Raw genomic sequence first — 17,309 nt, 5'->3', positions numbered from 1 at the left:
TAGCTGGGACTACAGGCATGCACCACCACACCCAGATAATTTTAAAAATATTTTGTAGAGATAGGAGTCTAACAATATTGCCCAGGCTGGTCTTCAACTCCTGGCCTCAAGCGATCCTCCCACTGTGGCGAATGGAATTATAGACGAGAACCACCATGCCCAGCCAGCATCTCTAATTTTTAACGGAGAAGGCCATCAAAGATCAATCCTCATGTCCCTTTTGTGCAGACAGAGGAACTGAGGTCTAGAAAGACATGGAGAGAAGCCTAGGATCTCACAGTGAGGGAACGGCAGAACGAGGCCAAAGACCCAGGTCTCCTGACTCTAGGCCGGGGTCCTTCTTCCACATGCCACTTGCCTGAGGAGGTCAGACAGGATCCATCATCACCTGTGCAGCCAAGCAGCTCCTCAAAAAACATCCAGCTCTGTGGCTTCCCAAAGAGGGAACTTCTCCGAGGCCCAAAGAACCTTTTGTCCTAGTCTGCTCAGGCTGCTGTAACAAAACACTGCAGACTGGTTAAGCAGAAATTAGCAGAAATCTATTTCTCACTGTTCTGGAGGCTGGAAAGTCCAAAATGAAGGTGCCAGCAAGATAGGTTTCACTCTGAGGCCTCTTCTCCTGGCCTGGGGGTGGCTGCTGTCTGGCTGTGTGCTCACAAGGCCTCTTCTTTGTATGTGCAGAGGAAGAGGGTGGGAGAGGGAAGAGGAAGGGAGAAAGGGAGTTCTCTGGTGTCTCTTCTCATTATTTATTTATTTATTATTTATTTATTTATTTTGAGACAGAGTCTCACTCTATTCAGCCCAGGCTGGAGTGCAGTAGTGTGATCTCAGCTCACTGCAACCTCTGCCTCTCAGGTTCAGGCGATTCTCCTGCCTCAGCCTCCTGTGTAGCTGGGATTACAGGCACCTGCCGCCACACTCAGCTAATTTTTGTATTTTTAGTAGAGACGGGGTTTCACCATGTTGGCCAGGCTGGTCTTGAACTCCTGACCTCAAATGATCTGCCTGCCTTGGCCTCCCAAAGTGCTGAGATTACAGGCTTGAGCCGCTGTGCCCAGCCTAATATCTATTGTCTCTTTTATAAGGATACTAATCCTATCAGATCAGAGCTCCACCCTTCCTACTTCATTTAACCTTATTTACTTCCTTACCCCAAATACCGTACAGCCACATTGGGAGTCAGGGCTTCCACATATGAATTTGGGGGACACATTCAGCCCATACTATCCCTCCAGGCTTTGGCCCTCAGATTTGAACCTAAACCCACAAATTGCACCCTACCAAGGCCAGTAAGTACATGTGGCTTGTATCTGTGTTGTCCCAGCAAGAAGCCTAATGACAATCCCCATCAAAGGCAATTAATTGCATCAGGGAGGGGCTCCTAGGGCCCTTCACCCTGCAAACCAAGTGCTTATTAAACACCGCGGGACAGCAGGGTCTCTGCCAATTACAAGGCCCTGCTTGTAGGAGTGTTTTTAAAATCCTGAACTGACTTTAATGGCGTGGTTAATGCCAGTCTAAATATTCCACGGTTGTGAGTAATTAGCTAGGCCGATGCTGTCCAACAGAAGTAAAATGCGAGCCACCTGTGTAATTTTAAATTTTCTAGTAGCCACATTTTAAAAAAGTAAAAGCAATCAGGTGAAATTAACTTTCATAATCTGTTTTATGTCACCCAATACATCAAAAATATTATCATTTCAACACATAATCAATATAAAGCATTATTACTGAGATATGTTACGTTCCTTTTTCCATACCAAGCCACCAGAATCTGGTGTGTGCATTTTATACTTAAAGCACATCTCAATTTTGGACAGCCACATTTTCAGTGCTCAATGGTCCGTGTGGCTCATGACTACCATAGCGGACAGCACAGAGCTAGATGCCTCTAAGGGAGGCCTGGGCCTAGTATCTCCATGGACCCCACACAGGAGAAGGGGATGAGCATCTGTTGAGCGCTTCCTGTGTGCCAGACACCAGGATTTATCTCACCAAATCCTCGTGACAAGGATGGGACTGTTCATTCCATCTTACAACTGAAACCACGAAGATTCAGAGAGATGAAGTGGCTGGGCTGAAGTCACACAGTGGCTGGGACCAAGGTCCACTGCCCCCAGCCTCTGCCATCAGAGCCCTCAGGTGGAGGCAGGCAGAAGACAGGGCCTCAGGCTTGGGGAGGACCTGCCCAGGTGGCTGGTAAAGCTGGGCTTGTTCAAGGATGCCTGCAGCCTCAGGGGTTAATCCTCCTTGCTTTCCCCTTGGGTGACAGCGTCTTCCTGAGATTTCCTGCTGCAGAGCAAAGGGAGCCTCTGAGGGCTGCCCAGCCTTCTCCAGCTTCAGAGAGGAAGCAGGGCCCCAGTGCCAGGGTGGTGGCAGCAGCAGCAGTAACAGCCATCATCCTGGTCACTTTTTTTTTTTAAGTGATGGGGTCTTGCCAGGCACAGTGGTTCACGCCTGTAATCCCAGCACTTTGGGAGCCCGAGACAGGAGGATCGCTTTAGCCCAGGAGTTTGAGACCCACCTGTACAATATAGTGAGACCTCGATTTTACAAAAAAAATATAAAAATTAGCCAAGCGTGGTGGCACGTGCCTGTATTCCCAGCTACTTGGGAGGCGGAGGTGGGAGGATGACTTGAGCCTGGAAGGAAGAGGTTGCAGTGAGCTGAAATTGAGCTGCTGCACTGCACTCCAGCCTGAGGGACAAAAAGACTCTGTGAAAGAAAGAAAGGAAAGAAAGAAAGAGAGAGAGAAAAGAAAAGGAAAGAAAGGAAGAGAAAGAAAGAGAAGAAAGAAACTGAGAGAGGAAGGAAGGAGGGAAGGAAGGAAGGAGAAAAGAAAAAAAGAAAAGAAAAGAAAGGATCCGGCTCTGCCACCCAGATCTCGCTCTGCCTCTCTGCTGCCTTGGAGTGCAGTGGCTCAATCATAGCTCCCCGTAACCTTGAACTCCTAGGTTCAAACGATCCTCCCACCTCTGCTTCCTAGGACCACTGGTGCACACCACCATGTTCAGCTAATTTTATTTTTTGTAGAGATGGAGTCTTGCTATGTTGCCCAGGCTGGTCTTAAACTCCTAGCCTCAAGCAATCCTCCCACCTCGGCATCCCAAAGTGTTGGGATTACAAACGTGCACCACTGCACCTGACCACAATTTTAATCAAATAAGTAGTTGTGCACCTAGCTGTTTAGTTTTTATCTCCCCTACTAGTTCATAAGCTCTATAAGGGCAAAAACACCACTCTCATTCTCTGCTGTATCCTCAAGGTTGCATGTGGCTCCTCCTTTGGCCGGCTGCACCCTGCAGGGTGGGGCTAACTTCTTCCAGGACCTCTCCAATCAGAGGGAGCCCCATACCTCCAGAGGCATCTCCTTCCAAGTCTGAAGCGCACTGTCCCTTAGAAAGGCAGCCCCGGGCCTGGGCTTGAGACCTAGCTCTGCCGTTTACGTACCTGGTGGCTTTGGGCAAATCTCTTAAGTTGGCTCAATCTCGATTTCCTCTTTTGTAAAATGGGGGATAGAAGAGCCAATTTCATGAGGTGCTTGGATTAGAGGCGACGGCGATGGGAAATGCTCTGTCCTCTGCCGTGTCTGCGTTCCTTACCACACACACCTTCATTATCATCATTTGGCTGAAATTGCCTTCCTCCCTGGGACATCCATATGTCGGACCTTGGTGGACCCTCTGGGGCCAGAGAATAGGGACCAGGCCTCCATGTTACTTGTCTGTGCCCTGGGCATCCCCAGGCCCCTCCCCCACCAGAGAGTGCCTTTCTAGATTTTCTTTCCTTCTCTCCTTCCAAGTGTTCTGGAGTGCCCACCATGCTGCATGCTGGAGCTGGGCTGCAGGGGTCCCGAGGCAGATGGCAGGCTCCCACCCTGGCGCCCCCCTTTGCAAAGCTGGTCTCCTCACTCAGGCCAAGACCAGGGTGCTCACCACACCTCACAAGACTTGCCGTGACTGTGACCTGGGCCTGTATCTGCCACCTCTCTGCCTCCTTGCCTCTCAAACGCTCCAGGACCATCTCATCTAAAATGCAGCCCTCATCCCTCTGAAGCCCCTAACCCTTCTATATTTTCCTCAACACCTACCCTTCTCTGCCACATTACATGTCTATTTCTTGGCCGTGTCCTCACTACATGTAAACTCCACGACAACAGGGCTGTGGCTCCTTGTTTCCTAGCAGAGGTCCTGGCGCCGAGTGGGAGCTCCAGAAATAATGATTGAATGAATACACAAATGTGATTTCTGAAACGTGTTTGTGCTGGTCTCCTCCACAGGACTGAGAGGCTTATGAGGAGAGACTGAGTGGATTTTGCTCGTCACTTTGCCACGGCAGAGCCCAGTACGTAGTAGGCCCTCAGCTATGGTTGGCCGGGTGAAGCCGGACACTCCACATCCTGGCAGGGGTTATTACTTCCTCATTGCCACGAGCTGCAGCCATCATTTGCTGAAGGCCTAGAATTTATCAGGCCACGTGCCAAGTGCATAACCTGTTTTTTCATTCAATGCTCACAGCACTGACAGGTAGGGATTTGAATCTCCATTTTACAGATGAGGAGACTGAGGCCCAGAGAGGTGCCCAAGGTCTGACAGCCGGCAAGTGGCAGATCCGGGACCCAGTTTGGATCTTCCTGATTCCAAATCATAAACCACACTTCCTGCATTGGCCGCAGGCTGGTCCCTGAGCTGGGCTCTTGCTCATGTTTCTCCTTGAAGCTTTAGAGTGACCCTGTGAGTGTGCACTGCTAACACCACCCTTTATACATGAGGAACCCAAGACTCAGAGGTGCAGAGGCGGCCCCAGCCTCCAGTCTACAGAGCTGGAGTTTTTAACCACAAGGAGGCCCCTTCGGCTCCAAGGGCATTGTTTAGGGCCAAGATCTCAGCTGAGTGGAGGGGAAAGGGTCAGGCTGGCTACGTTTTTTTGTTTTTGTTTTTGTTTGTTGTTGTTGTTGTTGTTTTGAGACAGGGTCTCACCCTGTCTCACCCAGGCTGGAGTGCAGTGGCATGATCATAACTCACTGCAGCCTCGACCTCCTGGGCCTGAGCTATTCTCCCACCTCAGCCTCCCAAAGTGCTGAGATAACAGGTGTGAGCCACCACTCCCGGCTTGACCAACTTCTGATGCTGGGATTCAGTTTCCTCCATCATGTGGGCTGGGAACTAGGCACACTGAGCCCTAGCCAGTCTCTGCTTCCTCTGCGTTCCAGGTCACCTCTGGTGGCATCCTCTCCATGCGGCTGCTTCTCCATCTCTAGAATGGGAGGGCACAGCTTCCTCATCACCGGGGAGCATTTCCAGCTCAGTGCTCTAAGGTGCAAGAAGGAGAAGAGGGGTAGTGACTTGACCAAAGTGCCCAGGGTTCCAACAGGGGTCTTCAGAGACCCAGGCTAATGTTCTCCCCACTGAAGCAAAGGCTCTTTAAACCCAGGGCTGGGGCATTAAACCAAAGGAATGACATTCTAATGGTGAAAGTTCAGGCAAGGGTGGGGGTTCGGACAGGCTTGACCCACTTGACCCCAGATTGCTGGGCCTGGGTGGGGGACGAGCTGTCTTCTGAGGCTTCAGTGGGCATCCCGGGCCCCCTGTATTCATGATCTACTGGCAGAATCTGGATGGAGGCACCGGGTAATTATATTTAAATGGCTGGAACCTGCTCCGGTCTTCCACGGAACTCGCCAAGGCCTGTAAATCACGCCACAGCAGCTCACGGAGGGGATAAATTCCCCTCTAATCTGGGAACATCTCCAGCTGTGATCCCGAAAGCAGCGCAGCATCAGGGGCTTTCCCAGCCTCTTCACCCGCCCAGGGTACAACAGCCGTCCAGGAGCAGAAGTGGGTGAGCAGGTGGCAACAGGCCCAGGCGCCTGGAGCTGCAGGCCTCCCACCCGCCCTGCCCTCCCTCCATGAGAAACCAGGTAGAGGGCCCCAGGGCAGCTTTGGCAGGAAGAGATTTCCCGGGACTGTGTGCACATTTTCATTTTTCTGGCCATCCACTCATCCATCCATCCGATATTGATAATCTGTTTGATATCTGCTCTTTGCTAGTGTGGGGTAGTGGTGACAGCTCCCCACTGGGTTCAAATCCCAACCCCATGTGGCCTTGTGCAGCTCACTTCTCTCTAAGCCTCAGTTTCCCCATCTGAGAGATGTGCACCTCCCCTTCCCCAACCCCAGGGCTGTTGCAAAGAGCAGATGAGATAGAATCTTCACACCATTTGGCAAACAGGCACTGTGCCCATGACTTTCTCTCATCTCATTTAAACTGCCTGAAGTGGGGGCTGTGACTATCCCCATTTTACTGATGGGCAAACTGAGACTGGAGGTGATAAAGAAACTTGGCCAGAGTTGCATGTTTGCTTAGTCTCGCTTCCTTCCACCCACATTCACTGCGCTGTTCCTCCCATGCTCTGGTGCACCCTTTTCCCTCAAACCCCACTTCTCACACACCTTGCAGGGTGCAGCTCTGACCCAGGCATACACAGCGTCACACACGTGTGCAGTGAGCTGTGGATGGCCTCATCTGAAGCCGGGGAGAGATGGGCATGAGTCCAGCCTCACTGCATCCCAGCTGCGTGATCCTGAGAATCCTTTCTAAGTGACTCATCCTTTCTAAGCCTCAGTTTCCTCACCTCTAAAGTGAAGATTATGATACTTATTTGACTACTTCATGAAAATTATTCTTTTCTTTTTTTTAAAAAAACAGAATCTTGCTCTGTTGCCCAGGCTGGGGCACAGTGGTGTGATCTTGGCTCACTGCAACCTCTGCTTCCGCCGGGTTCAAGTGATTCTCCTGCCTCGGCCTCCTGAGTAGCTGGGATTACAGGCACACACCACCACACCCAGCTAATTTTTGTATAGTAGAGACGGGGTTTCACCATGTTGGCCAGGCTGGTCTTGAACTGCTGGCCTCAAGCGATCCACTTGCCTTGGCCTCCCAAAGTGTTGGGATTACAGGCATGAGCCACAGTGCCTGGCCAGCTTCATAAAAATTAAACGAGATACACATGAGAAGCATGCATTCAGCACCTGGCACAGAGTAGAGGCTCAATAAAGGTTCGCTATTGACTTGTTTGTCCTCTCTGTCTTGGATAATCTATAGCTGTGAGGAATCTGGGCATCATCTTGATGCGCCACCTCATTGTATAGGAGGGGTAACTAAGGCCCAGGGAAGGGCAGGGATTTCTGAGATCACATGTCTCCTAATTTAGGCAGAGACAGGCCTGGATCCTGGGGCTCCACTCCACTCCATCAGTCCTCCATCCTGTGCCACTAGCAGCCAAAGGAACTAGAAGCCCAGCACTGGCCAGGGGAAGAGGCTGGAAGGCCTGTGTCCCAAGGAGGCCACCTCTGGCCAAAGGTCCAGTGTGCATCCTCTGAGCCCCAGCTCGGCCCTGGCCTCAGCATGTCCTGCGTCCACTATTCAGTCACCAAACCTGTGCTTCCCTGGTCCCTGGTGTTTCCAGAGCAGGAGCCAGCTGGGCAGTTCCTGAGGTCACCATTCCTTTGTTCTGCGCTCCTGTCCCCCTCCACTGGATGGGATGTGTAAGGCCCCACTGGCCCCTGAACAGGGGCGCTCTCCCACTCCTCACCCCCACCCCAGTGAGGCTGGAAAGGCCCATTCGGTCGTCAAGAGGCAGCTGGAGGACCCCCCTAGTGTAAGCAGGTTTGAGTGCCGACTGCCTCGTCCAGCCTGTGTGACCTTGGGCCTCTTCCTTCTCTGAGCCTCTATTGCTTCATCTGTAAAATGGGAATAATAACAGTGCTTATTGCAGAGGGTTGTTGGACAAGTTAAACATCATCACTTACTACATATAGCACCCGGCTCGGTAAACGGGAGCAGTGACCACTACCAGCCAGGCCTGATCAGAACCCGGCTTCGTGTGCCACGGGCCTGATTCGGTGGATGTTCTCCTGCTGAACTCCAGCTCAGGGATGGAGGCGTCTGAGGAGTGAGGGAAGTCAAGATGCTGGGCCTCGGGCCCTCGGGAGGACTCCAGCTCCACTGACAGTAGGGACAAGGCCCCTGGCCAGGACATGTGGACCCTGGTGGTGCTGACAGGAGCGCACAGCCTGGAACAGGGGAGCGGTCTCTTCTGCTCCACTGTCTTCTGTCTCCCCATTTAAGAGGGACACTGCTGCACTGACCTGGGAAGGTGGCACCAGGCTGGGAGGGGCCCGCAGACCAGGCACGTTCACCTGGGTGAGCGCATCAGCAGCTGGGGCCACAGTGAAGCCCAAGGCTATGTCCCACTCTCAGCCCTGACCAATGCACCACCCTGTCTATCGCACATCCTCTCCTGACATGCCCCCAACCAAATTCCTGACCTTTCCCATCTCACGAGGGGCACCCCCATCCATCACCCACCCACATCCCCAGATCTAATCCCTCCGAGCCCTGCCCATTGAACCCGGAACTTCTTTCTCATCTGTGCACTTCTTGGGGCGCAGCCCCCTGTCTCTCAGCAACCACAGGAACCTCCTGCCTGCCCTCTGCATGGGAACCCACACCCCGTGGTCTGTTCTGCTTCCAAAGCCAGAGGGTCTTCTTCCACAGATGCAAAACCGACCGCCCTCCCTTGCTGCAAATTCTCAATGACTCTCTCCCATGGCGTAGAATAAAATCCAGACAACTTCTTCCATGACGATCTGGGCTTCCTCCTGTGACCTCACCTCCCACCAGCTCCCCCTCAGGCTCTCTTCCAGCTACTTAGTCTTCTGGCAGTTTCTAGAATGTTCCATCCTCCCTCCCACTACAGTTCCCTCTGCTAAGAACACCCTCGCATCTCCTCCAGAGTTGGCTTCAGTGCCGCTTCCTGGAGGGGCTGTCTCTCCCTCTCACAGGTCTCTTAACCCTCGGCCTCCTTCCCCTTGGCCTCCTTCTTGGCAGGCCTGGCCATCCTGCCTGCCCGCCCCTGACTGAGCTGTGAGCACTGCAAGGGATCCTTCTGCTTTTCTCCTTCTGTCCTCTCCAGCCCTAGTGCACAGTCGGGTCTCAGTAAATCTTGCAGAATGAATGGAGGGAAGTAATGGATGAGCGAATGGAGAGCAGCAACTTCGGCCTGGGGGAGACGTGACGCACAGTGAGGCTGATGCCTGCACTCCAGCCACAGGGAAGGCCCACCCATTAGTGACACCGGCACACTGTGTCCCTCTGGCGTTTTGTATCCCTCTCAGCCTCAGTTTCCCCAGGAGAATGAGAGAGTTGGGTAGGATGACTTCTGAGGCTCCTCCTCACCCTGGAGGTCTGTGTTCTGACATGTGAGGGAGGTAGGGGAGTGGCAAAGCAGGGGCCCTGGAGGTGGCTCTGCAGGGAGTTAGACCAGGTCCACACAAGGACAAAGCTCCCATAATGAGCTATCCTGCCTCTTTGGGCAGAAGTGAGCTCACCACTGCTGGAGGTATGTAAGCAGGGGTGCTGTTGAGAGGGCTCCTGAGGTTGGACCACGTGACCTGGCACACAGCCTGGAACTCAGAAAGGCAGAGGCTCCGCTCTAGAGGTCAGTCTCTCTGTTCCTGTTAGCTGTGTGACCTTGGTAAGCTGGTTCAGCTTTCTGAATCTTGATTACCTAATCTGAAAAATGGTGATACAGCATCAGCCTTGCAGGGTTTTGGGAACATGCACGGGGCCTGGAGCAGCATCAATGTTTAATAAGCACCAGTGCCTTCCCCAGCCCAGCCCGCAGCTCTAAGATGAACGTTCTGGCCATATCAGGGACAGGTTGATGCTTTGTCCCCAGAGTCTAGCAGGGGCCTGGTCGCTAATTATGGGGTTTCATGAGTGCCCCAGTTGGGGCTTCGTACCTGGGGGCCTGGCCTTGACCATGGAGTCCAGAAGAAAGGGCAGCCTTGAGTTGGCCCCTTCAGGTGCTGGGCACCCCTGCAGATCCACCGGCCTATGAATTCTACCCCCTCTCTTCCTCATCCCTCGCCTCCACCCGGGGAGCCCCATCCTTTCCACGCCTCCCAATCACGGCAAACTGCCTCATCAATCATGTTCTCTCTAATTAACTTCTAATTTACCTCTTTAGTCAAATCTGTTTACAATCAGAGACAAGAAAACACGCAGCAGCCCAAGGTACGGACGAGGGGACCAGCTCCGGGGACCATGCAGGATCAATCAGCCCTTGACCGGGGTGGGAGCCACGGGGCTCCCCTCCCTTCCCAGTGAGGGCTGAGGGCACTGCAGGGCAGGGGAGAGGGTTCACGTGGCTCAGTGCCCTGGCCCGTGGCAGCCTGGCAGCCAGCATCTCCATCCCGCCTCCCAGCCCAGAGGCCTCCCCTGCCCAGCCCCCCAGCGCCAAGTCGCCGGCCCCAGCCCTCCCCAGCTCGTTTCGTGTTTTTTTCTCTCCTGACCCTCCCACCTCTCTAGGGAAAGCTCCTCAGGAACACGCATCCTGTCTCTCGCTGGCTGTGTGGACTCGGAAAATGGCTGAACAACTCTAAGCTTTTGTTTCCTCGTTGGCAAAGTGAGGAGTAAAATCACATCACCCGCCCCTCAGGAGCCAGTGAATACAAAACGTGTGTCCATCGGCAGCCCGGCCAGCTCCGTGCCTGGCCTGGGCACTGACCCGGCATGGACGGAGCGCTGGTCCTTGTTTACTTTTATATTTTGGATGTTTTAATTTTTTTTAATTTCCAGTGAATCTCAAACCTATAGAAAAGTTGCAGGTACAGTTCGTGATACATTCTCATCCCTGAATATTTTACTGTGTATTTTCTACAACAAAGACATGCTCTTACATAACCAGAAGACAGGGACCAGAATTGGGAAACTCATGTTGAAATAGCCCTAGTGTCTAGCCCAGCGAAAGCCTGAGTTGTTTTTAATCCCACTGCACCACTTGCTGGACACGTGACCTTGGTCAAGCCACAGTGTCCCTCCTAGGCCTGGTCTCCGCATCTGCGAAGGGTGGTCCAGGTAATGCCCCCATCGGCAGGGAGTTGTGAGAATTGTGAGCCAATGCCTGGGAAGCAGCATGGGGTGGGGGGCGTTGTTACTCTCTTCCTCTCAGGTGCAGAAACAGAGGCTCAGGGCCAAGCCTGGTGGCTCATGCCTGTAATCCCAGCACTTTGGGAGGCCGGGGAGGGCAGGTCACCTGAGGTCAGGAGTTTGAGACCAGCCTGGCCAGCATGATGAAAGCCCGTCTCTACTAAAAATACAAAAATTAGCCGGGTGTGGTGGTGTGTGCCTGTAATCCCAGCTACTTGGGAGGCTGAGAGGCAGTTGAATTGCTTGAACCCAGAAGGCAGAGGTTGCAGTGAGCTGAGATCACACCATTGCATTCCAGACTGGGTGACAGAGTGAGACTCCATCTCAAAAAAACACAAACAAAAACAAACAGAGGCTCAGGGAGAGTGACCACTTGTTGCAGGTCACACACAGGAAGGCTGGAGTCAGAGCCCACGGCCCAGAAGAGGCAGAACCTGGCAGGCGTGGCGGGCACGTTCTCCATTCAGAGAGAGGGAACCCGGGCTCAGAAAGCCCATGGACTTTTTTCTCAGGCCTCCGCCTGTGAGCAGGGAGTCAGGAGGTGGTAAGAAGGGAAAAAGCATGGAGGAAGGAGGATAAAGATTATTCATGGTGCACTAATAACACCAGGAGGAGGGAATGGGCACCTCAGAGGAGGTCACTCGTGGAGGGGCTGGAGGGAGGACACCCCCAACACTGGGGACCCTCAGAGGGGCCTGTGGCCCATCAAGGTGAAGGACCCCGGCAGAGGGGGGCAAGACCTGCCGACTTGGCTGTGGCCCTGGCCTGTCTTTGAAGGAGACCCCTTCTGCCCGCATTTCCATCTATCTACTCGCTGGCTGATACATCCATTCACTGGCTTATTTGGTTTGCACACAGTCTTCCCTGTTTCTGGAACATTCCTCCAGCTCCTCCCACAGCTGTTCCCACTCACCGTTCAGGTCTCAGCTCACACCTCGCCTCCTCAGAGAGGTCTTCCAGGACCATCTGGCCTTGCACAGACCTTCCTACACCCACACTCCAATTTGCTCGATCTCATTAGCTTGTGCATTTGCTTCCTATCGTTTTATTTATTTATTTATTTATTTTTAAGGCAGAGTTTTGCTCCTTTTTGCCCAGGCTGGAGTGCAATGGCGTGATCTCAGCTTACTGCAACCTCCACCTCCTGGGTTCAAGCAATTCTCCTGCCTCAGACTCCTGAGTAGCTGGGATTACAGGCACATGCCACCATGCCTGGCTAAGTTTGTATTTTTAGTAGAGATGGGGTTTCACTATGTTGGCTAGGCTGGTCTCGAACTTCCGACCTCAGGTGATCCACCTCGGCCTCCCAAAGTGCTGGGATTACAGGCATGAATCGCCACGCCTGGCCTCCTATCATTTATTTATTATTTTTTGTAAGAGACAGGGTCTTACTCTCTTGCCCAGGCTGGAGTACAGTGGTGCCATCATGGCTCACTACAGCCTCGAACTCCTTGGCTCAAGCAACCCTCCTGCCTCAGCCTCCTGAGTAGCTGGGACCACAGGCATGCACCACCATGCCTGGCTAATTTTTAAATTTTTGTAGAGATGAGGTCTCACTTTGTTGCCCATGCTGGTCTTGAACTCCTGGGCTCAAGCTATCTGCCCGCCTTGGCTTCCCAGTGCTGGGATTACAGCCATGAAGCACCGCGTCCGACCCTACCATTTATTCCTATCAGAAATCGTATCATTGGATTCCCTCCCTTTGGTTGGTTGGTTAGGTTGTTTAGTGTCCATCTCCTCTTCATGAGTTCTTTGAAAGCAGAGATCTTTGTCTGATTTGCTCATTTCTGTCTCCCTAGAGCCCAGCGTCATTACTGGCACATTCCTTCCTGTCTGCCCTGGTGCCGGCCAATGTGGGGAACACGGAAATGGAATCAGACAGGGGCTCTGCCCTCACCTGCTCGCATCCTCCTGAGATACAATAGCAGAATCTCGCAGCAGGCAGGGACGGCCAAGTCCAGCTTCCTGCCCGTGATGCTACTGGATGGGACTAACCCTCCTGGGGACAGACCTCCAGGTGTGCTGGCCAGAAGAGAGGCAGCACCCACAGGAGGCACCCCAGGCAGAGCCCCGTCTCCAGGGTCAGCAGGTGTGGGCTCAAGCCCAGCTCTGCCCAATCTCGCTGGGCCCCAGCTGGGCTGCCCTGGCTGTCAACCTGAAATGACACCTGAAATGACTTCCACGCCTCCCCATTCATCTCTGGGAGCCCTGGATCAGTGCTGTGGGGAAGAGGGGAGGTCTGTGTGTGAGCCTCCGCCTGGGGAGCGGGGATCTTATTTGAGGACTGGGAGACACATCTTGTCGCAGAGGCTTGAGGGGGAGGGGTGGCAGCTCTGGTGGTGGGGAGGGCGCCCCTGTTGTCTGGCGGTGCTGTTTGTTCATATTTCTATTTCCCTGCCTGTGTTTCTCTTCCAGACTGTGTAATTAGGTGTCCGGAGTGCCTCCGATTCTGTTCCGATAGAATTTGCCTTGTTTAATCGGTAACAGGGTGGCTGCCTCTGACAGCTGTTTTTTCCTGGAAAAAAATAAAGGCAGCTAGAGATGGAGTGAGTTGGGAGACATTTGGGAATCGGGTTTCTTGGCTTCACTCCACCTTCACCATAGACTTGTGGGTGACCTGGCGCCTGTCTCTTCCCCTTCTGGGGCCTCAGTTTGCCCATCTGTAAGACAGGGGAGTTGGGCCTTGTGATGCCTGAGCTGTGAATTTGAACTTAAAGGTTGGCCGAGCACCTGCTACATGTGCTGTGCTGTGACAGGGTGTGGGGCTGAGCTCAGGAAAAAATCACTCACTCCGGTGCCAGAGAAGAGGCATTTAAATCCAAGGTGCCATTTTTGTCACTGTGTTCTTAATTGTAATTACCATTTAAATAGATTAATGATAATTAATAACACTAATAACGTACGGTCCTCTGTCTGGGAGGATGACATTTGCAGACCCACTGTCCCGAGGTGGAGCCGGGCTGCGCTGACCCCTCCCTCCTCTCACCTCCCGCTCTTCCTCCCTCCTGACTCTGTGTCCCCGGTCGCGTGTGCTCGTCACTGGGTTGGGATCGTCTCTTAGCATGAAGGTCTCTCCCATGAGACCATGAGCTGCTCCAGAGAGCAGGGGTCAGTTCAGTCACTCTCAAATCCTCCAAACCAGGGAGGAGCTGCCCCGAGAGGGGACCAGTACACGCTGGATGGATGAACGGCTAGACGAAAGGCTGATGGGAGAGGTGGGTGAATGAATTCAGGAGTGGCCTTCATCTCTGGCCAGGTGAGGTGACTGAGCTGTCTCAAGGATCCCACCTCTGCTTTGAGCCCCCTCGTCTCCCCCTCACTCACACACCCATCTGGCTGCTCCTGGAATATGGGAGGCACACTCGAGGCTTTGCCTCACTGTTTCCTCTGCCTAGAATATTATTCCCAGCTTCCCCCGGCGGCTGCTGCACGCGTCAGTCCACTCTCAATCCGACATCGTCTCCTTCGAGGACCTTCCCTGACTGTCCAGCCCGAGTGGCCACCCTCCCTTCCAGTCACTCTGTTATTTTCAAGCTGCCTGGCTGTGTGTCTGCCTGCCTATTTACTCTGGGTCTCCTGCTCCTCAAAGGCAGCAGGGCTGGGAGCGTTCTGCCTCGTTTGCTGTGAAATCCCCATAGCCCTGCCCAGGGCTGGCTCACACGCTAAGTGCTCAGAAGCGACCTGCTGCAGGCGTGTTGGAGGCACACCTCCAGGGTGGCATGCCCTGTGCTGGGCACCAAGTGCAGAAACGGATGAAAATCAGCCCCGTCGTCCTCAGGCAGCAGGGCCTGTACTCATCACGACCTGGCTGATGGCGGGTTGTGTCTGCATCTGTCTCCCTTGCCAGGGCAGGACTTATGCTCCTGTTTCCCAGAGAGGGCTGCATCCAGCCCAGAGCTAGTCCTGAGCAAGGAACAGAATTGGCCAAGGGGAAATGGGAAGTAGCGGGGCCGGGGAGTAGAAACGGAGGTGGGTGGCCTTGTGAGCCGACAGATGAGGGAGCATCCATGGGGGCCGGAAGCCGTAGCTGGAATCCACTAGCGGCTCAGGCCCACAGCACTTTGGTTTAAAGAGCACTTGTTGTATATATAGGCATACTGCTCACTCTTTGCTCCTAAGGGACTTTGCCTTGGGTGGTTGCTGATGATTGATGTTTTACAGGTTTGTTCAGTTGTTCTGGTATAAGTAATGATGAATCACGTTGTAGTCCAGTGGGGAACAGTCTAGTCTCATCTTACAGTATTTCAAGAATATCAGTAATGACGACATGAGCCTGGATCAGCACTTTATAGTTGGTCAAGCCCTTTGCGTGCATCAGCTTGTGGCAGATCTCCAAAGTGAGGGGTCCCCCCATATCACAGATGAGGAGACTGAGGCTCAGGGAGTGAAGCAACTCACACAGCTGGGGAGCAGCAGGGCTGGGATTTGAGCCCAGGCAGCCTGGCTCCAGCGTCCACGTCCTGTGCTCACTCACCACACGGGTCCACGTGCCCAGCCCGGAGGAGGTCAGGCAGCAGGTGGGCCCAGAGGCCAGCCTGGGGAAGTTCGGTCCGTGTATCTTTGGATCTTCCCCCATGACAGAGAGACTTCTGCTTGCAGCTGCTGAAAGCAAGTGCCTGTCATCAGGCCCTATTCCCAGGAGGGCTGGAGTGGGGTGGGGAGGAAAGACAGCTGGCCCAGGCCATGTCCTGTCACAGCTACTTAATGAGCTTAAGTGATAACCATGGGCCCTGGCATGTTGCCAGCTGGGCCTGTCCATTTGGCCAGTGTTCCTGGCCTCACACTCACGGGCTGGGGGAGGTAGCCATGGGGCCGAGGGAGGGGTCTAAGGGTCTCCAATTCTTTTGAGTGCTGGCAGCCATGGCCAAGGTCAGAGGCAAAGCTGTGTGACCTTGGGCAAATTCCTTGATTTCTCTGTGCTTCCTTTTCTTATCCGTAAGATGGAAGTGAGCATGGCTACCTTGGAAGAAGCTACAGGGATGCAATGAAGTGCTAGGGACAGCATCCTTTATTCAGTTCAGAGACTACCTGGCACACAGTAGGCACTTGGTCAGCTCTTTTTTTTTTTTTGAGATGGGGTCTAGGCTGGACTGCAATGGCACGAACTCGGCTTACTGCAACCTCCGTCTTCCAGGTTCAAGGGATTCTCCTGCCTCAGCCTCCCGAGTAGCTGGGATTACAGGCGCCCGCCACCACACCCAGCTAATTTTGTATTTTTAGTAGCGACAGGGTTTCACCATGTTGGCCAGGTTGGTTTCGGACTTCTGAAGTCGTCCACCCACCTCAGCCTCCCAAAGTTCTAGGATTACAGGTGTGAGCCACTGTGCCTGGCCAGCACTCAGTGAACTTTCTACCCCAAGTTCTTCCAAAGACTCTCACTTTGACAATTTGTAGGTCCAGGAAAACATAATCCCAGCCTCACCATACTTGAAAAAAACAGAAAAAGGCTTCTGTGGCAGGGCAGAGACCTGAATACTCATCTGTGTCTGTCACTAACTGATGGGAAGGTGTGGGTCCTCGTTCTCTCTGAGCCTCAGTGTTCTTATCTGCAAAATGGGCTAGTAATAAGACTCAGTGAGATGGTGCATGCCAAATGCTTAGTATAGAGCCAAGCATTTGATTAATGCTAAAGACTGGAGCTGTCACTTTGGTAGTTTCTGAGTGCCAGACCTGCAGACCCTGTGTGATCTTAGGACAGTCACCTACTCTTTTTTTTTTTTTTTTTTTGAGACAGAGTCTCACTCTATCACCCAGGCTGGAGTGCAATGGTGCAATCTCAGCTCACTGCAACCTCTGCCTCCTGGGTTCAAGTGATTCTCCTGCCTCAGCGTCCCTAGTAACTGGAATTACAGGCATGCGCCACCATGCCCGGCTAATTTTTGTATTTTTAGTAGAGATGGCGTTTCGCTATGTTGGCTAGGCTGGTCTTGAACTCCTGACCTCAGGTGATCCACCTGTCTCCCAAAGTGTTGGGATTACAGGCATGAGCCACTGTGCCTGGCCCAGGACAGTCATCTACTCTCTTGGGGCCTCTGCTCATTTGTAAAACTGGATACCTGCAAGGTATGCTTTGCCCCAGCTCTGCTGTTCCAGGAATCCCTGTGTTGAACACTGCTTCCCCTGAAACTCATCTGCATTAGGTGGGGGCAGAAACTGTCATGCCCATTTCCCAGCTGAGGGGAGTGAGGCCCCTGGTTTTCAGTGACAAGCCACAGCTCTCTGCCACCTCTTGCCTGTTCAATGTGGGAGTGGGGCAGGGAAGGCCCAGGCTCTCCTGGGCCCCAGGAAGGCCTGGGGAGAAGGGTCTGGGTCTG

At 53.2% G+C, this 17,309-nt stretch overlaps 1 long non-coding RNA gene across 2 annotated transcripts in view; it reads left to right on the top strand.

The window, feature by feature from the left end:
• The window catches only part of LOC134809215 (uncharacterized), a 50,530-nt gene that overhangs the window by 19,363 nt on the left and 13,858 nt on the right, over positions 1-17,309 (top strand). Inside the window, exon 3 of one of the 2 annotated variants that reach the window (XR_010154377.1) lies at positions 10,375-10,523. The exons of the other annotated variant lie outside the window; for it this stretch is intronic. This is a non-coding gene — a long non-coding RNA (uncharacterized LOC134809215). Of the gene's footprint in view, positions 1-10,374; positions 10,524-17,309 lie in introns of those variants that run through there. 2 annotated transcript variants of the gene reach the window in all.

The sequence above is a fragment of the Pan troglodytes genome, chromosome 21 (genome assembly GCF_028858775.2).
Source record: "Pan troglodytes isolate AG18354 chromosome 21, NHGRI_mPanTro3-v2.0_pri, whole genome shotgun sequence".
Lineage (NCBI taxonomy): Eukaryota > Metazoa > Chordata > Mammalia > Primates > Hominidae > Pan > Pan troglodytes.
Note: the sequence above shows the minus strand (reverse complement) of the source record. Positions and strands in the feature narration are given on the sequence as shown.